General features: G+C 37.9%; 1 long non-coding RNA gene across 1 annotated transcript; it reads right to left on the bottom strand.

The window, feature by feature from the left end:
- Nucleotides 1-8,839: 8,839 nt before the first annotated feature.
- LOC125765727 (uncharacterized) lies at nucleotides 8,840-15,501 on the bottom strand. The gene is made up of 4 exons (XR_007418616.1): nucleotides 14,842-15,501; nucleotides 12,096-12,593; nucleotides 10,035-11,219; nucleotides 8,840-8,967 (listed from the first exon to the last, which is right to left on the bottom strand). It is a non-coding gene; the product is annotated as an uncharacterized LOC125765727 (long non-coding RNA).
- Between the last annotated feature and the right edge of the window lie 3,842 nt (nucleotides 15,502-19,343).

Below are 19,343 nucleotides of genomic sequence, written 5' to 3'. Positions count from 1 at the left end.
ACTTCGTCCTATGGGTACTTCCTTTTTAAGCTCGCTGTACTTCCACTTTAATCACTATTTACAACTCTTTCGATAAAGGACGATTATGATCATTGCAACCTTCGGTTTGTAAGTAAATCCGTAAATTCAATTCACTGCACCCGCAGCATGGCAGTGCATGGCAGTCGGCAAAATGGTATGGCAAGCGACCGAACACATCGTTTAACACACCATTCCGGGCACCTTCAAGTTCCGTGCACCTGATCCGCAAGCAATCGTCAGATTAGAAAGAAACACAGACGTACGGTTTCAAAGACGGAGTAATCCTAATTTATGTGCCCGCTTCCTATCAAAATCACAAAAAAAAACCGATTCCGCTCTCGACACTCGAGGACGCTGCTGCGGACCTCCAACCTGGTGCAACCGATGAACGATCTGCGAAAACAGGCCCCAGAAATGTGATCATTTCGCATCGATAATCTTTTGCGTTGACGTTTCGGGCGAAGGTTTCGCCGGCCGCTGGCGTAGGCCACAGAAGGTTTGCTGATTGGTTCACGGATTTGCTTGATCCGATTGCTTGCTACCGTTTTGCGGATGACGATAAAGGGCAGTGAGAGAGAGAGAGACCCGGTGAAAAGATGTGGCTGAATCCGTCCCAGAGCGCTACGAAAACGGTAGCCGGTCGGAACAGTTGTTCCACTTTGCATACCACCCAGGTCGTATCGTATCAGGCACGAAAGGTTTTTGGAATAAATTTCGCTACTAGCTTTTGGCACTTGTCCTCCTTTCATGATGAGGCGCATCGAGTCAGTCACCGTGAAGGCTGGACAGGCCGGAATGAGGAAGCTATTGGCCAAAGTGGACCAAACCGACAGATGATAAACTTGAGTGAAATTCATTAGCTAGAGGAAAGGATTCCAGTGGTTTCAGTCTTATAGGAACAGATCGAGTGAGCAATGTTTAGAAAATTTAGCTTTAAAAAAATATATATTCATTTACACTCGGATTACTTGAAGAAGGAGAGAACAAGGGGAACCATTTTTGTCGCTTGTTAATTAATCATGTTCATCCGGTTTTGGTTTACTCTTCATTCAAAATATTGATTCTCTAGAGAGCTTTACGTTCGGGTGGTATTGCTTTATAATTTGCTCGTGTCGTTTTTGACCAACCATTTACCTTCTTTTCTTTGATGTCCTTTCTTATGATCCTTCTTGAAAGGTAAAATTCAGGTAGCACTAAACATATGCATTGAAATGCAAGCGAAAGGGTTTTGTTTTCTGTTTTGAATGATAAATATTTGCTAAAATTGATAAAAATAGTTTGAAAAAAGGTTTCAGATATGGATCACACCCTTGAGAAATGGCAAAGTAAGTAACATCGTTGGGAAGAAATTTCCTTCATAAAAATAGAACAATTTGGAAGATCATTAATTTTGGTGCACAAGAAAAAAGCATCATTTTTCATTCTATTATTTTTGGTAAAAATGATATGTTTAAAACATTCGTAGAATTGTCCCATTCCTGGTAGAGATAGTTGGAAGTTGGACATTCCAAAACGGAAATTCACATAACTTTTTTTTCTATTTTTTCATAGAGGTTAAGCCGTTTATGATAGCATAGGCAGGTTATGATAGCATATGTTAGGTGATGGTGGATGGAAACTCTCAGAACCCTCTACTACCACTAAGGATCTGCTACAAGAAGATAAACTTGTCTGTCCGCGACTCAGAGGTAGACGATCGGGGACGATCGTCTACAAATCACACCAAATCCTGGCATACGCTGATCACATAGACATCGTCAGTCCGTAAAGTACTGCCTATTGAAGAGTGGGAAATCACTGAAGTTGAAAACAAAGTAAATAGTTTTCATAAGCGAACATCTTTCTCTTTGTCTCCAATAAACGATCAGAATAGTATTTCCAAACAGTATTTAAAAAAAAATCCACTTTAATGACAAAAACAGTGAAAATCAAACGCACATAAATTGTTCCAGCTGACATAAACATCATCGGACAGATTAATCATATGTCATGGCATGATCGTCCGGAATTCTTTTCATCATGTTTCGGTTTGTTTCAATCTTGCTACCGATCTTCTACAAGAAAACTCATCCAACATCATCTCCCACTACCTGCAACATGATTGCCCGAGACACTTAGACTAATTAGTGCAAGGAATTCGTTCTCAAATAGAATCAAACGAGAGCACGAAACGGTGAGTTCCGCACCGTTCAATAATAATAAAGCCCTCTTCAATAATAAAGCGCATACGGCACGACCTTTGTCACCAATTTCCATTGAATTTGGTTGAGTAGGATTTTCTTTTGATGATCAAGGGGCACAAATTATGATCCCTCTGGAATGTGACGGAAAGATTAAGCTGGGTTTTGGGGGAAGCAAAGATATAAAGAACCACCGAAAGTCAAGATCGAATCACCTTACCAAACGGGATGAGATGTTGTTTGTTGATTTTGTTGTTTCTAAATTAATTATAGCCGCTTTCCAGTCGATTTAGTTGGGGGCCCTCTCTTGCTCGGACTCCGAAGATGAAAGAAATCAGCAGCAGCAAACACAAAGAGCGATAAATACACCGTACACATGCGCCATCGCACGGTGACAGACAACAACGAAAGAAAAAGACAAGCGAAGAGCTCACGCTTGCGTTCCGAATTTCCAAATTCGGCACCAACGACCACGACGGGCTTTATGGATGATGAGTGCGACCACTCGTCAACTGGCTTCTCATTAAGTGTGCACGATTTGTCTCATTATTTTCCACAACTTTTTCCCACAAACTCCCCTTGTTTCCGGCGTCCTTTCAGCTTATTTCTGAAGGGGGCAGAACACAACTGTTTGCAACTGTTGGCGTTTAAGCGTCTTTAGCGACCGTGCCGCACCGTCTGTTGGCGGCTCATTAGTGACAAAATTGTGTGCGTAGTATAGATTTTTTTTGGCTTAGTTGTGTTGCTTCCTTTTGGTTAGTTGTTTTATTTGTGAGTGTACTTCAAACGGGCGGAACTCGTGCTAATTTCGCCTCCGTTAGGAAGACTTCCTTTTTTTTCACTGCTTGGCGTGTGTTTACTAAACGCCAGCTAATTCCTTCTCACGCTTTACGGATGGTTGGCAATTCAATCGTCACCTCACCAGTGCAGGAATTCTGGGCCCGAGGAAGTAAAAAGATGATTTCTGCTTCGGGTGGTAAAAGTGGTGAAATGTAGTACGTGTACTTCCGTCACCTGTCGGGTGAGATCCAACGAAGGGACGTACTGTCTAAACAAAAACCACAACTAACCATCCAACCCAGGAACATTTTCTCATCGCAGCACAGCTCCGTAGGTAGCACATAATGTTCCGTTAGTAATCTGTCATTAATTAGTCAGCGCACGTTTCAATTCGTCCGCCCCGTAGTGAATGCCGCATCGGGGCAACAAACAAGGGGAACAGTCTTAAAAAAGGCCAAATACACGACACCTCTCGATTTTTGCCAAAAAAGGAACCTCCCCGGCAAAAGAAACGATCGGCCGATCGCAATTCCGATTCCGAGGACGCGACAGATAAGCGACTAAAACAGCTATGGTCATGACAGTTGCCATTGCATTTTGTGCCAAGATCGTGCCGTATTCTGCCCTGGCGGTTGAGCTGCTACTGTCAGCGAAAGTGTGAAGGAAAAATTCCGTTAGAAAATGTACCGCACTCTTCCCTTTCCCCTTCCATTCCACACGTCTCACACTAGCCACCTGATGCTTGATAAACGATTTCCCGGGAAAAGTGCTTTCCACGACGTCTCACGGCCTCGGGTATCCTTTCGCGGGCTTTGAACATTCTGTTTACCGTACAACCCCCGGCACAATCATTTGCTTCAATTAAAATTACATTTCATTTGCGGTGAGCAGCGCTAATTAGTAAATCTATATCAAAACGAACGCACGAATCATGGGCCAAAGAGATGGGAAGGATAGTGGGTAAGCTGACGGGTGAAGAAAGGAATTTTATTCAATGAAATCTAAACGCTTAACACACACGCTGTATAAATCGCTGAATGGTGGCGATGGGAAGGGAGACCGACATAGATTTCTTGTGTGAGGTTTGTCGGAAAAACAGTTCAAGTATCTGGCGTGTTGCGTGGCGCATGTATTGTAGACGAAGCAAAGACCAAGAAGCGATATTTAAGCTAGGGAAAATAGATCACTCTGTCCTTTTTTGTTATCAAGAAAACCGCGTTAAAAAGTTTAAAATAGACAACTTTTTACAAGAATTCCTCCTTTTTAAAAAATAAGTGGAAAACGTTAAAAAATAAAGTCAAAATTTTTACTATTCTTTCTTCAATTCCGCTCTAATCAAAACCGACCTTGGGACATCTACTGGCATTTGTTCTCCTTCAGTCTTTTTTATATTAAATTTTAAAGAATATTCCTGTTTTGGGAAAATATGCTAGTGTTTGAGCTGGAATTCTTAAAATTCCTCTATGCACTACAAATTCTTTGTAGTGAATACAAAAAGATTCATAAAACTTAACAATAATTATTTAATTTAAATCATACATCAAGCTATCGATATTATCATTAAAATAAACTTAATAAAATCCAACTCCATCACTCTTCGCTCTTCTCTAATCATTTTGCATGGTGCAAATTTGCAAACCACCTTCATTTGTCTTAATTTTCCGGTAATAAGAGCTTGGAAACAAAATTGGAATTTTCACCTCCACCAATCGCCATCCACCGTTTGCCAAAAACCTCAATGATTGCCATTAAAAGGCACCGGTTCGGACGAAACTTAAGAGGTGCGATCGCTCGCGGGATGATCGCTTCGAGCACGCATTTGTATCAAAGAATTTTTTGGACCACATTTTCTCACATTCCCCTTTCAGATGACGCATCTGCATGAAAGTAAAGCGGTTCGAAAATCCTGACCGGGATCGTTCATCAAAGATGCAGCCACACGTTTAACGCCATCCACGTCAAATCAACCATCCATCGAATGGAGAAAGAGCTCCAAAAAAAAGGTCGATCCCGTACGATCGATGGCCGTAAACATAAACACACACACACACACACAACATCGTTCGCTCTTGCTTTCTAACACACATGCTCCAAAACGCTCGCAAACGGGAAGCAAACATCAGGGAAAAAGGCCAAATGGTTTTCTTTTAGCACTGCGCTCCACCGCAAACCATCCGGATGAGGGTAGAGGGAGCGAATAGGAGAGAAAGTGGAAGGTGGAATGGCGGTGAGAAAAACATCAACTCTAGCAGGGTTGAGTTGGTGGATCCGAGGTTTGGGTGCATGCGAGTGTCGGGTGGCGCGCGCGACGGTGTCGAAGCAAAGCAAAGCAAAGAAGCAAAAATCGACGTGTGTGGTCCTCATTTCTCTCACCACAGCTCGAGCTGGCGTGCGCTTGACGAAGGAAACGCGGAAACCAAATGGGGAACGGGGTTGGGGTTGGTGTAAGCTTTGGCGCAGCTCGCGACTCGCTCAGGTTGGGGGGGGAACCGCGGCGATTTATTCGCTTTCGGAGTTGGAGTTGTTTGTCTTGTTTTCGCCTCAAACGATTTCAATGCGCGCTCCGTTTTGTCCTGCTCATTCCGATCTGCATTTGGCGACCAACCCAAGCCAGGCAGGTTTGGGGTGAAGGGCTCCCGTCGAATGCTCTCGAAATGCTCAATCGCTTGCGCTTGGGGATGAAAATGACTGGGCGCACTCATGAGCGTTCCGTTCCTTCGTTGCCGTTTGGCACCGGACGGTTCAAGTGATCGTTGGGAGTAATGTATGCATTAGTACAATGCCTTATAATCATTACACGAAAGAATAAATAAATGATCGCATAGCATATTTCGAGTGATTTACGTGTGCCAGAGTACGGTAATTGATTTGAGGTTAAAAGACGTTATTTTATTAGGCAAGCTTGTTTGTTAACTGGAAACCAGAAGGAAAGGGAGTGATAGAAAGGAGTGATGGTTATCCAATTAATAGTAAGAAAAATGTTCTTCTTTTATAGAAGAATTTATTTAATGCCTCTTTTTCTATTTCGTATCGATTTCATTTACCTCAATTTTCCACCGATCATAATCCCACCAGTATCATATACAAACAACAATAATGATCATCACTTAGTCGATTATGATCGAACTCATTACACCTCGGCATTATTTTATGGCCACCATTCGTCTAACTCGCTGCCGGTCTATTTCTGGCCACCTCAAACCTCCGATAATCACTGTCCGGTATATACATATATATATATATATATATATATATATATCTCTCTCTTTCCCTCTTTATTTTCCTAGAGCTCATTATCGATAGCGAAGGTATTAGTGAGCGATGGGGAAGCATTTTTCAAGCTCCTGTCCCTTTCCTTCGGAGCTGCAGTGACATGCATTCCTATGCTGACTGATGAATGGCCCCCGAGATACAGACAACTGCTAACGATGGCCAGATGCATCAATTTCGAATGTGCAGCAGAAGCATGAACGATCAACGATCGTCGTTTATTTTTATCGCCAACGTAAAATAAATAATAAGGTCCTCCCTCGGTTCCGTTTTTAAGCAGACCATTTATGCATTGGACGAAGGAAAATGATGGGAAACCGTCTCTACCGCGAACAAAATCGACATTCAGATGTCATAGCACCGAGCATGGAGGATGGATCGTGTCAAAAAGTGATTTGTTTGTGCCCAAAAATCGGTTTGATCTATGTGTTTCAGTAGGTCAAGATCAAAGGGCTGATCACAGACCGTTGTCGAGTGACACTTCCGGTCACTAGATCGAGTTTCAAATTAACCTTCTCAAAGGAAAATGCTAAGAGAATAATGTGTTTTCATTAACGTTAACTTAGATTGGAAAGTTTCGGTAATGCGGTGTATAAATGAAGTTGAAAAATTGTTTGTAGATATGCGTAAATGATAGATTTATCAAGTAGCTTATTGACAATGTCGTCACCGAGTTCCAAAACCTCCTACAACTCTGAATGGTATCCGAGACGGAAAAACAGCAAAAGTACATCTTACACGTTCAACAGAGAAAAAGGTTTGCCGAGAATTTCAGCTACGGGTACAGTTCTGCCAGGTATTCATCACTGTCGATCCTACTTTAATGGTTTTCCAAGGTTTTTTGTTTTTTTTTTTGTTGGTTTGGTTGAACAAGATTGAAGGATTGCACCGGTGGACGCACAATGCTCTCGACTGGTAAAGATTAATTGCGGGCGTTCCAATCGAAGGCAAACCATCAACGACGCATCAAACTAAAGTGTTCTTTGTTTCAGGTCAATCGTTCTAAGTGGAGACAAAACCGTGATCCTCGGTGTTGGTTTCCACCGTGACATTGTTTCAATGTCATCTATTTGTCTAGAATTGATAGACCTGTATGGAGCTTAGCTTGAGCTTTGGTAGATTAGCTCCTGGTCACGAACCAAGCAGAATGCGAAGAGCGGACAACTGCTATCAGGGTTCAATGCGGCCTTACCGTAGGGCTGAATGGATTGAACACATTTGTCAAATATCCAGCAAGGTTTGTTTTTTTTGTCAACTCTCAAACTTAGTTTTAAAAGTTTAGGTTTGAGATAATGTACAGTTTAAGCGCTGTTGGATTTAAAGCATTATTTTGTCTAGAGTTAATACTAAAATTAGGGAACTCAATGCTCAATTTGATATAGTACCGTACATCTTTTCAAGAATTGTGGACATAATCCACTCAACAGATAGTACCATTTTGACCATTAAAATCATTAGAAACTTCAATGTTTTGCTGTCCAAGCTACTCTGTCCAAAAGTGACTTGTTACCCCATCACTAAACGCTCAGCAATTGTCACGTTTGCGAACGCGATTCAGATTTTTTTTGCAAAACTCGATATAAAAAAAATGCGAAAAGTCACAGTACGTGTTTTTTTGCCGGAAAATCGCTATTCAAATCGCGACTTGACGCCATGAGAGTTTTCTCTAATGGCGGCTAGGATAGCTCGACTTTGCTGGCAATAACAATGTAAACAAATACAAATTTAAAAATCAGATCGGTTGAGCATCATTAAATATTGCAAAGTTTAATAAAATCGAGTGCCTTTTTAGTTTTAAACTACGTACGTGTAGTATAAAATTAAAGTGAATGTTAATACTATTTTTAAAACAGAAGACGAATTAATCCGAAAATAAGCTCATTTCGTGGAAATTTTAAAAAAAATCTATAAATTTGCCATTCTTCTAAGGCTATAGCCTTAGCTTTTTTGAGAAAATTTTGCAAAAATTATAAATTGATGTACTTTAATGCGAATTTGTTGCAAAAAGCTTCTTTTCACTCAAATAATGCTTTAAACTAAAAAAAGAATAAAAAATCGAAAAAAAAATTCAAAAAAATTTCAACTCGAAAATTTCATAAGGCTTACCCCTTACGTTTTTTTTGAGAAATTTTGCAAAAAAAATAAAAATGTTTTATTTTAATCCCAATTGGTTGCAATGAGTTTCTTTTCACTCAAATAATGATTGAAATAAAAAAAGAGTGAAAAATAATGAAAAAATCAAAAAATTCAAAAAAATGAAAATTTACTAAGGGTCATTTTTGCACCAAATTTTGCCTATAACTCGGTCGGTATCCAACGGATCGCCAATCTTTAACCTGTGGTCGATAGATGGCATCAATGGCTACATTTTCTTCTTGGACGGCCATGCCCTCAGATGTCTGTGCCAGAAGTTATTCGAGGAACCAAGTTCCTTACCCTGTTTGAGAAAATTTAAAATTTTTCTCATTTTTGCACCAAGTTTTGCCTACAACTCGGTCGGTACCCAACGGATCGCCAATCTTTAACTTGTGGTCGATAGATGGCATCAATGGCTACATTTTCTTCTTGAACGGTCATACCGTCAGATGTCTGTGCCAGAAGTTATTCAGGGAATCAAGTTCCTTACCCTGTTTGAGAAAATGTAAAATTTTTCTCATTTTTGCACCAACTTTTGCCTATAACTCGGTCGGTATCCAACGGATCGCCAATCTTTAACCTGTGGTCGATAGATGGCATCAATGGCTACATTTTCTTCTTGGACGGCCATGCCCTCAGATGTCTGTGCCAGAAGTTATTCGAGGAACCAAGTTCCTTACCCTGTTTGAGAAAATTTAAAATTTTTCTCATTTTTGCACCAAGTTTTGCCTATAACTCGGTCGGTATCCAACGGATCGCCAATCTTTAACTTGTGGTCGATAGATGGCATCAATGGCTACATTTTCTTCTTGGACGGTCATACCGTCAGATGTCTGTGCCAGAAGTTATTCAGGGAACCAAGTTCCTTACCCTGTTTGAGAAAATGTAAAATTTTTCTCATTTTTGCACCAACTTTTGCCTATAACTCGATCGGTATCCAACGGATCGCCAATTTTTAACTAGTGGTCGATAGATGGCACCAATGGCTACATTTTCTTCTTGAACGGCCATACCGCCAGATGTCTGTGCCAGAAGTTATTCAGGGAACCGAGTTCCTTACCCTGTTTTTGAACAATTTAGCTAAATTGAAAAATGTGATATATTTTAATGGGAATTTGTTGCAATATGTTTCTTTTCACTCAAATAATGCTTTAAACTAAAAAAAGAATAAAAAATCGAAAAAAAAATTTCAAAAAAATTTCAACTCGAAAATTTCATAAGGCTTACCCCTTACGTTTTTTTTGAGAAATTTTGCAAAAAAAATAAAAATGTTTTATTTTAATCCCAATTGGTTGCAATGAGTTTCTTTTCACTCAAATAATGATTGAAATAAAAAAAGAGTGAAAAATAATGAAAAAATCAAAAAATTCAAAAAAATGAAAATTTACTAAGGGTCATTTTTGCACCAAATTTTGCCTATAACTCGGTCGGTATCCAACGAATCGCCAATCATTAACTTGTGGTCGATAGATGGCATCAATGGCTACATTTTCTTCTTGGACGGCCATGCCCTCAGCTGTCTGTGCCAGAAGTTATTCGAGGAACCATGTTCCTTACCCTGTTTGAGAAAATGTAAAATTTTTCTCAATTTTGCACCAACTTTTGCCTATAACTCGGTCGGTATCCAACGGATCGCCAATCTTTAACTTGTGGTCGATAGATGGCACCAATGGCTACATTTTCTTCTTAAACAGCCATACCGCCAGATGTCTGTGCCAGAAGTTATTCAGGGAACCAAGTTCCTTACCCTGTTTTTGAACAATTTTGCTAAATTGAAAAATGTGATATATTTTAATGGGAATTTGTTGCAATATGTTTCTTTTCACTCAAATAATGCTTTAAATTAAAAAAAGAATAAAAAATCAGAAAAAAATTTCAAAAAAATTTTCCACTCGAAAATTTCATAAGGCTTACCCCTTACGATTTTTTTGGGCAAATTTTGCAAAAAAAATTAAATTGTTTTATTTTAATGTCAATGGGTTGCAATGTGTTTCTTTTCACTCTAATAATGCTTGAAGTAAAAAAAAGAGTGAAAAATTAATAAAAAAATCAAAAAATTAAAAAAAAAATTAAAATTTTCCTCGTTTTTGCACCAAATTTTGCCTATAACTCGGTCGGTATCCAACGAATCGCCAATCTTTAACCTGTGGTCGATAGATGGCATCAATGGCTACATTTTCTTCTTGGACGGCCATGCCCTCAGCTGTCTGTGCCAGAAGTTATTCGAGGAACCAAGTTCCTTACCCTGTTTGAGAAAATGTAAAATTTTTCTCATTTTTGCACCAACTTTTGCCTATAACTCGATCGGTATCCAACGGATCGCCAATCTTTAACTTGTGGTCGATAGATGGCACCAATGGCTACATTTTCTTCTTGAACAGCCATACCGCCAGATGTCTGTGCCAGAAGTTATTCAGGGAACCGAGTTCCTTACCCTGTTTTTGAACAATTTAGCTAAATTGAAAAATGTGATATATTTTAATGGGAATTTGTTGCAATATGTTTCTTTTCACTCAAATAATGCTTTAAACTAAAAAAAGAATAAAAAATCGAAAAAAAAAATTCAAAAAAATTTCAACTCGAAAATTTCATAAGGCTTACCCCTTACGTTTTTTTTGAGAAATTTTGCAAAAAAAATAAAAATGTTTTATTTTAATCCCAATTGGTTGCAATGAGTTTCTTTTCACTCAAATAATGATTGAAATAAAAAAAAGAGTGAAAAATAATGAAAAAATCAAAAAATTCAAAAAAATGAAAATTTACTAAGGGTCATTTTTGCACCAAATTTTGCCTATAACTCGGTCGGTATTCAACGGATCGCCAATCTTTAACCTGTGGTCGATAGATGGCATCAATGGCTACATTTTCTTCTTGGACGGCCATGCCCTCAGCTGTCTGTGCCAGAAGTTATTCGAGGAACCATGTTCCTTACCCTGTTTGAGAAAATGTAAAATTTTTCTCAATTTTGCACCAACTTTTGCCTATAACTCGGTCGGTTTCCAACGGATCGCCAATCTTTAACTTGTGGTCGACAGATGGCATCAATGGCTACATTTTCTTCTTGGACGGCCATACCGTCAGATGTTTGTGCCAGAAGTTATTCAGGGAACCAAGTTCCTTACCCTGTTTTTGAACAATTTAGCTAAATTGAAAAATGTGATATATTTTAATGGGAATTTGTTGCAATATGTTTCTTTTCACTCAAATAATACTTTAAACTAAAAAAAGAATAAAAAATCGAAAAAAAATTTCAAAAAAATTTCAACTCGAAAATTTCATAAGGCTTACCCCTTACGTTTTTTTTGAGAAATTTTGCAAAAAAAATAAAATTGTTTTAATTTTATCCCAATTGGTTGCAATGAGTTTCTTTTCACTCAAATAATGATTGAAATAAAAAAAGAGTGAAAAATAATGAAAAAATCAAAAAATTCAAAAAAATGAAAATTTACTAAGGGTCATTTTTGCACCAAATTTTGCCTATAACTCGGTCGGTATCCAACGGATCGCCAATCTTTAACCTGTTGTCGATAGATGGCATCAATGGCTACATTTTCTTCTTGGACGGCCATGCCCTCAGATGTCTGTGCCAGAAGTTATTCGAGGAACCAAGTTCCTTACCCTGTTTGAGAAAATTTAAAATTTTCCTCATTTTGGCACCAACTTTTGCCTATAACTCGGTCGGTATCCAACGGATCGCCAATCTTTAACTTGTGGTCGATAGATGGCACCAATGGCTACATTTTCTTCTTGGACGGCCATACCGTCAGATGTCTGTGCCAGAAGTTATTCAGGGAACCAAGTTCCTTACCCTGTTTCTGAACAATTTAGCAATATTGAAAAATGTGATATATTTTAATGGGAATTTGTTGCAATATGTTTCTTTTCACTCAAATAATGCTCTAAACTAAAACAAGAATAAAAAATCGAAAAAAAAAATTTCAAAAAAATTTCAACTCGAAAATTTCATAAGGCTTACCCCTTACGTTTTTTTTGAGAAATTTTGCAAAAAAAATAAAATTGTTTTATTTTAATCCCAATTGGTTGCAATGAGTTTCTTTTCACTCAAATAATGATTGAAATAAAAAAAGAGTGAAAAATAATGAAAAAATCAAAAAATTCAAAAAAATGAAAATTTACTAAGGGTCATTTTTGCACCAAATTTTGCCTATAACTCGGTCGGTATTCAACGGATCGCCAATCTTTAACCTGTGGTCGATAGATGGCATCAATGGCTACATTTTCTTCTTGGACGGCCATGCCCTCAGCTGTCTGTGCCAGAAGTTATTCGAGGAACCAAGTTCCTTACCCTGTTTGAGAAAATGTAAAATTTTCTCATTTTTGCACCAACTTTTGCCTATAACTCGGTCGGTATCCAACGGATCGCCAATCTTTAACTTGTGGTCGATAGATGGCGCCAATAACTACATTTTCTTCTTGAACGGCCATACCGCCAGATGTCTGTGCCAGAAGTTTTTCAGGGAACCAAGTTCCTTACCCTGTTTTTGAACAATTTAGCTAAATTAAAAAATGTGATATATTTTAATGGGAATTTGTTGCAATATGTTTCTTTTCACTCAAATAATGCTTTAAATTAAAAAAAGAATAAAAAATCGAAAAAAAATTTCAAAAAAATTTCAACTCGAAAATTTCATAAGGCTTACCCCTTACGTTTTTTTTGAGAAATTTTGCAAAATAAATAAAATTGTTTTATTTTAATCCCAATTGGTTGCAATGAGTTTCTTTTCACTCAAATAATGATTGAAATAAAAAAAGAGTGAAAAATAATGAAAAAATCAAAAAATTCAAAAAAATGAAAATTTACTAAGGGTCATTTTTGCACCAAATTTTGCCTATAACTCGGTCGGTATCCAACGGATCGCCAATCTTTAACCTGTGGTCGATAGATGGCATCAATGGCTACATTTTCTTCTTGGACGGCCATGCCCTCAGCTGTCTGTGCCAGAAGTTATTCGAGGAACCAAGTTCCTTACCCTGTTTGAGAAAATGTAAAATTTTTCTCATTTTGGCACCAACTTTTGCCTATAACTCGGTCGGTATCCAACGGATCGCCAATCTTTAACTTGTGGTCGATAGATGGCACCAATGGCTACATTTTCTTCTTGGACGGCCATACCGTCAGATGTCTGTGACAGAAGTTATTCAGGGAACCAAGTTCCTTACCCTGTTTTTGAACAATTTAGCTAAATTGAAAAATGTGATATATTTTAATGGGAATTTGTTGCAATATGTTTCTTTTCACTCAAATAATACTTTAAACTAAAAAAAGAATAAAAAATCGAAAAAAAATTTCAAAAAAATTTCAACTCGAAAATTTCATAAGGCTTACCCCTTACGTTTTTTTGAGAAATTTTGCAAAAAAAATAAAATTGTTTTATTTATATCCCAATTGGTTGCAATGAGTTTCTTTTCACTCAAATAATGATTGAAATAAAAAAAGAGTGAAAAATAATGAAAAAATCAAAAAATTCAAAAAAATGAAAATTTACTAAGGGTCATTTTTGCACCAAATTTTGCCTATAACTCGGTCGGTATTCAACGGATCGCCAATCTTTAACCTGTGGTCGATAGATGGCATCAATGGCTACATTTTCTTCTTGGACGGCCATGCCCTCAGCTGTCTGTGCCAGAAGTTATTCGAGGAACCATGTTCCTTACCCTGTTTGAGAAAATGTAAAATTTTTCTCAATTTTGCACCAACTTTTGCCTATAACTCGGTCGGTATCCAACGGATCGCCAATCTTTAACTTGTGGTCGATAGATGGCACCAATGGCTACATTTTCTTTTTGAACGGCCATACCGCCAGATGTCTGTGCCAGAAGTTATTCAGGGAACCAAGTTCCTTACCCTGTTTTTGAACAATTTAGCTAAATTAAAAAATGTGATATATTTTAATGGGAATTTGTTGCAATATGTTTCTTTTCACTCAAATAATGCTTTAAACTAAAAAAAGAATAAAAAATCGAAAAAAAAATTTCAAAAAAATTTCAACTCGAAAATTTCATAAGGCTTACCCCTTACGTTTTTTTTGAGAAATTTTGCAAAAAAAATAAAATTGTTTTATTTTAATCCCAATTGGTTGCAATGAGTTTCTTTTCACTCAAATAATGATTGAAATAAAAAAAAGAGTGAAAAATAATGAAAAAATCAAAAAATTCAAAAAAATGAAAATTTACTAAGGGTCATTTTTGCACCAAATTTTGCCTATAACTCGGTCGGTATCCAACGGATCGCCAATCTTTAACCTGTGGTCGATAGATGGCATCAATGGCTACATTTTCTTCTTGGACGGCCATGCCCTCAGCTGTCTGTGCCAGAAGTTATTCGAGGAACCAAGTTCCTTACCCTGTTTGAGAAAATTTAAAATTTTTCTCATTTTTGCACCAACTTTTGCCTATAACTCGGTCGGTATCCAACGGATCGCCAATCTTTAACTTGTGGTCGATAGATGGCACCAATGGCTACATTTTCTTCTTGGACGGCCATACCGTCAGATGTCTGTGCCAGAAGTTATTCAGGGAACCAAGTTCCTTACCCTGTTTCTGAACAATTTAGCAATATTGAAAAATGTGATATATTTTAATGGGAATTTGTTGCAATATGTTTCTTTTCACTCAAATAATACTTTAAACTAAAAAAAGAATAAAAAATCGAAAAAAAAAAATTTCAAAAAAATTTCAACTCGAAAATTTCATAAGGCTTACCCCTTACGTTTTTTTTTGAGAAATTTTGCAAAAAAAATAAAATTGTTTTATTTTAATCCCAATTGGTTGCAATGAGTTTCTTTTCACTCAAATAATGATTGAAATAAAAAAAAGAGTGAAAAATAATGAAAAAATCAAAAAATTCAAAAAAATGAAAATTTACTAAGGGTCATTTTTGCACCAAATTTTGCCTATAACTCGGTCGGTATTCAACGGATCGCCAATCTTTAACCTGTGGTCGATAGATGGCATCAATGGCTACATTTTCTTCTTGGACGGCCATACCGCCAGATGTCTGTGCCAGAAGTTTTTCAGGGAACCAAGTTCCTTACCCTGTTTTTGAACAATTTAGCTAAATTGAAAAATGTGATATATTTTAATGGGAATTTGTTGCAATATGTTTCTTTTCACTCAAATAATGCTTCAAATTAAAAAAAGAATAAAAAATCGGAAAAAAATTTCAAAAAAATTTCAACTCGAAAATTTCATAAGGCTTACCCCTTACGATTTTTTTGGGGAAATTTTGCAAAAAAAATTAAATTGTTTTATTTTAATGTCAATGGGTTGCAATGAGTTTCTTTTCACTCTAATAATGCTTTAAATAAAAAAAAGAGTGAAAAATTAAAAAAAAAGAAAAACTTGAAAATTTCCTAAGGCGCTCTCCTATAAAAAAAAATTTCCTATATTATTTGAAATAATACGTAAATAAATGTACTTGTATTGAGTAGAATCACGGTTCTGTACATAAGCAAGCAACGTTCTCATACTCATGCCCAGCAAACGCTTTCGAAATCGTAAGTAAGATTGAAAACTCGTTTATAACACTCTGATTTCCGACAGAACTGCAAAAACCCACTCAGCAATCAGCAACAATCAGCATTTTTATTCATTCCATAAACGTACCGTATCCCATGCAGACCTTTCCCGATAGCTTCGTAAGTCATATCGATAGCTAATTAAATTGACCAATAATTAACAACTTTATACTGGTTCTACAAAAAAAAAGAAAAAGAAAACACAGCAATACGTCTCAAAGGCAATCTTCAACGATTCGATGCGCGTCTACAGATAAGCTCCGTAATGATATATTGAACGTCGCCCATCTTAATAAGTTGTCATTTTAGTCTCGTACGCGTTGCTCCAGAACAGTCGCAGTTCTTTTGCCTGCTATCTTCAGCACGGAAGAACCAAAGGAAAGATTGCGAACGTGCGATAGCTCCCGATGGAAGCCGGTTGGCCGAAGAAGGATTGAAGATACAATTTCCAACGGAGGTTTGGGTCAACAGGGACAACAGATATATTCGCTCGAATTGTCCGCCTCGCATCATCTCATCGTGTTGGTTGTTAGGGGTTTTGGTTAATTAATAATATGTTAATTAAAAGTCACCTCTCCGATGTCACACGATTGTCAAAACAAATTCCCATCCCTAATCTACCGAGAATGAGTGAGCTAAAATAAAACCCCCAGAACATTGAAGAATGCACCAAGATGGAATGACCATTTCCAAAAAAAAATAAGATCAGATCACAAACATGCACACATCTTGCACCGAACAAATGGCAAACGATCGTAAATGGATCCTGGGAAGGTATCGAAATCCGTCTCCATTCACGCATCCATCCATTGCTGTGGATGATCTTCGCAGTTCATTATTCTTGGTGGTGAGGCCGATTTCTTTTACGCGTTGCAACTCGCCGTAGATGGCCATCGTTCGGACGTTGGTTCGGAATTTGTAGGTTGGTTGCATTTACACACTGAAGATACCGAATGTAGATACGAATGCAAATAATACGGCCTCAGCTTCCGTCCGGCAAATTGTGCATCCTTCCCAGGTGTGATGACGCCCATTCGCCCATTAATTCTTCGAACGCGCTGATGATGCGGATGATTATGCCCGATGCCGGCGACGACCACACCACAAACGATGTGAAGGATGATGGCCGATGATGATGTATGATTATTTTATACGTTTGTCCCCAGCTGTATGTACGGGAGAATAAAGAAATAATTTTATCTTCCAACAATTATACTACAACTCACTTCAAGATGCTTCCCCGCAGCGAGTGTTCTTTACGTAGTGAGGTCGAAGAATCCGGTTACGATTGGCGGGTTTATTGCTTCATAATACCATTGTGGTAGAGCAGCGCTAGACGATGACTACAAGCCATCCCTATGTAAAATAGTTTTTTAAATGGTAAAGATGAATAATTTTGAAAGTGAGATGAAATAAATCATGCACACAATTTATCGTCAGAGGGCTTCGATCTTATTCAGGATGTATTAGTAGTGAAGCATCTTCGCTGAAGTATAGGAAATATCCTTGGAAATATCCATTTTTTTTTTAATTTCCAAGCCATGACTATTTCTTTATCACAAATGGCATTTTTCTAAGAATCTTTGCTACCAATGCGGTCACTATTGTATGTCTTAATCATATATTCAATTTAATATTTAAAATTTCGAATATATTACCTACCTTCCACCCAGCATTTATGACACCCGGTCAGCGCAATATATCTCAATTAGTGCATGTAAATTAATAATTGTTCGACAGCTTCGTGAAAAGAATAAATAAAAAAACTTTGCCAACCACGGTCCACAGCAAACACGGACGCCACAGAAAAAAAAACCATCTCATCGCGGTAGGTCTCATCGAAGACGATCGTAAACATTCCATCCTCAAGCAGCTCCTTACGCAAAAGGCTCATAAAAATGTCCAACGAAATCAAATGAACCTTCCCCAAACGCCCGCACACCCATCGGTACATAACCATTGCTAAACGACAAGCATGGCCTATCAAAACCCTACACGAGCTTCACCGTTCCCTTTCGATGGCGGGGGGAGATCGAAGAGGCTCACCGGGGACCATAAACCTTAAAAGCCTACCGGCCGATAGAGCGTGCTCGGCTGTTGATGAATTGCTGTCATTAGGCAGCTCATTTTCGTTTTGACGATCGCAGAAATTTATTGGCACGAAAAATCAATAATAATCCAACAACGAGTCGCGGGCCAGAATGATGGGTCCGTAACGATGGATCAAACTTCGTTGAGCATTTGCAGTGCAAAATCACAATCAATCCAACAAGCAACGGCGGCTCGAATGGCGGCACAACCACGCTGCAAAGACTTATCCACACGATAGAAATGCTGAACAGGCAAATGGTTTCCCCAAAAAAAGCCAATCAAAGTCTTTTTTTCTTTGCTTTAGCAGAGCGATGATTCAATCCACTCGCATGGATGAAGCAATCAAATACGGCTCAATCATTAAGATGCAACGGGACGAGTCTGTGCAAACGCCTTTAGAAGCATGCAATTAAACTTATCTCCTATTGCCAGCTTATACGATAAATGTAGCATCGTAAAAACGAAATGATAAAATTTAAAAATCATTTCACACTGGATTTGTGCGCTTTCGGTTGCTTATCGTTTCGATTAGTAGTTTTGTGCATTAATAATCAGAGCAATTGAATTGTGGAAAGATATGCATGTTACCATGTTTGGTGAAGTGGATTTTTATTTTGCAAAAAGATATCTTGAAGTTCAGGGTCTCAGCAGTATTGAGCGTAAAATTAGAATTAATAGATCGAAAAAACAGGATGCATGCTCTCTATACTCTCAACGTGTTACAAATTAATACAAAAATATCTTGAAAGCCTCACAACTTACTTGCTCAAAATTTTTGATGATTTTAGACGAAACGCCTAAGCACTCCAAAGAAAGACCTGTAAAAATGCGGCTTACTCGTTTTTGTTTAGCTATTTTTAAAATAATTTTCAAAGTGTATTGCCTTTCGTGGAAATAATTCCAATCTAGTAATTGAAGCAGTTGTCCTTTAAAAAAAAAAACATGACAGTCGACATTTTTCAAGCGCTTCTCATTGCAGATCATTCCTAAAACAAAGTTTAACAAAATATTTAATAGTACCCTCATCTGTTTCTATCATCAATTTCATTTGAGCTTACTCATCAGCCTGATGTTTCTTCTGTCATTTCATACCCAAAAAAATCCACGAAAATACGTTCGGTCAATCGACGCAACTAGCCGCATCCGACCGAATAATTGTCTGCTTGATTAATTATTGAGAATGCATACACGGGCACTGTACCGGCGCACTGCCATTGCAAGCTTTGGCATCGTCATCGTACTGCAAACGGTTTTGTTTGCTTGTGTGTGAAATCACCTCCCTTCTTCCCATCCAACAGCTTTACGGCTTACCAGATGCAGATCTTGG

The sequence above is a fragment of the Anopheles funestus genome, chromosome 2RL (genome assembly GCF_943734845.2).
Source record: "Anopheles funestus chromosome 2RL, idAnoFuneDA-416_04, whole genome shotgun sequence".
In the NCBI taxonomy this organism is placed as follows: Eukaryota; Metazoa; Arthropoda; class Insecta; order Diptera; family Culicidae; genus Anopheles; species Anopheles funestus.
The sequence above is the reverse complement of the archived record's forward strand: the minus strand, read 5'-3'. Positions and strand labels throughout refer to the sequence as shown.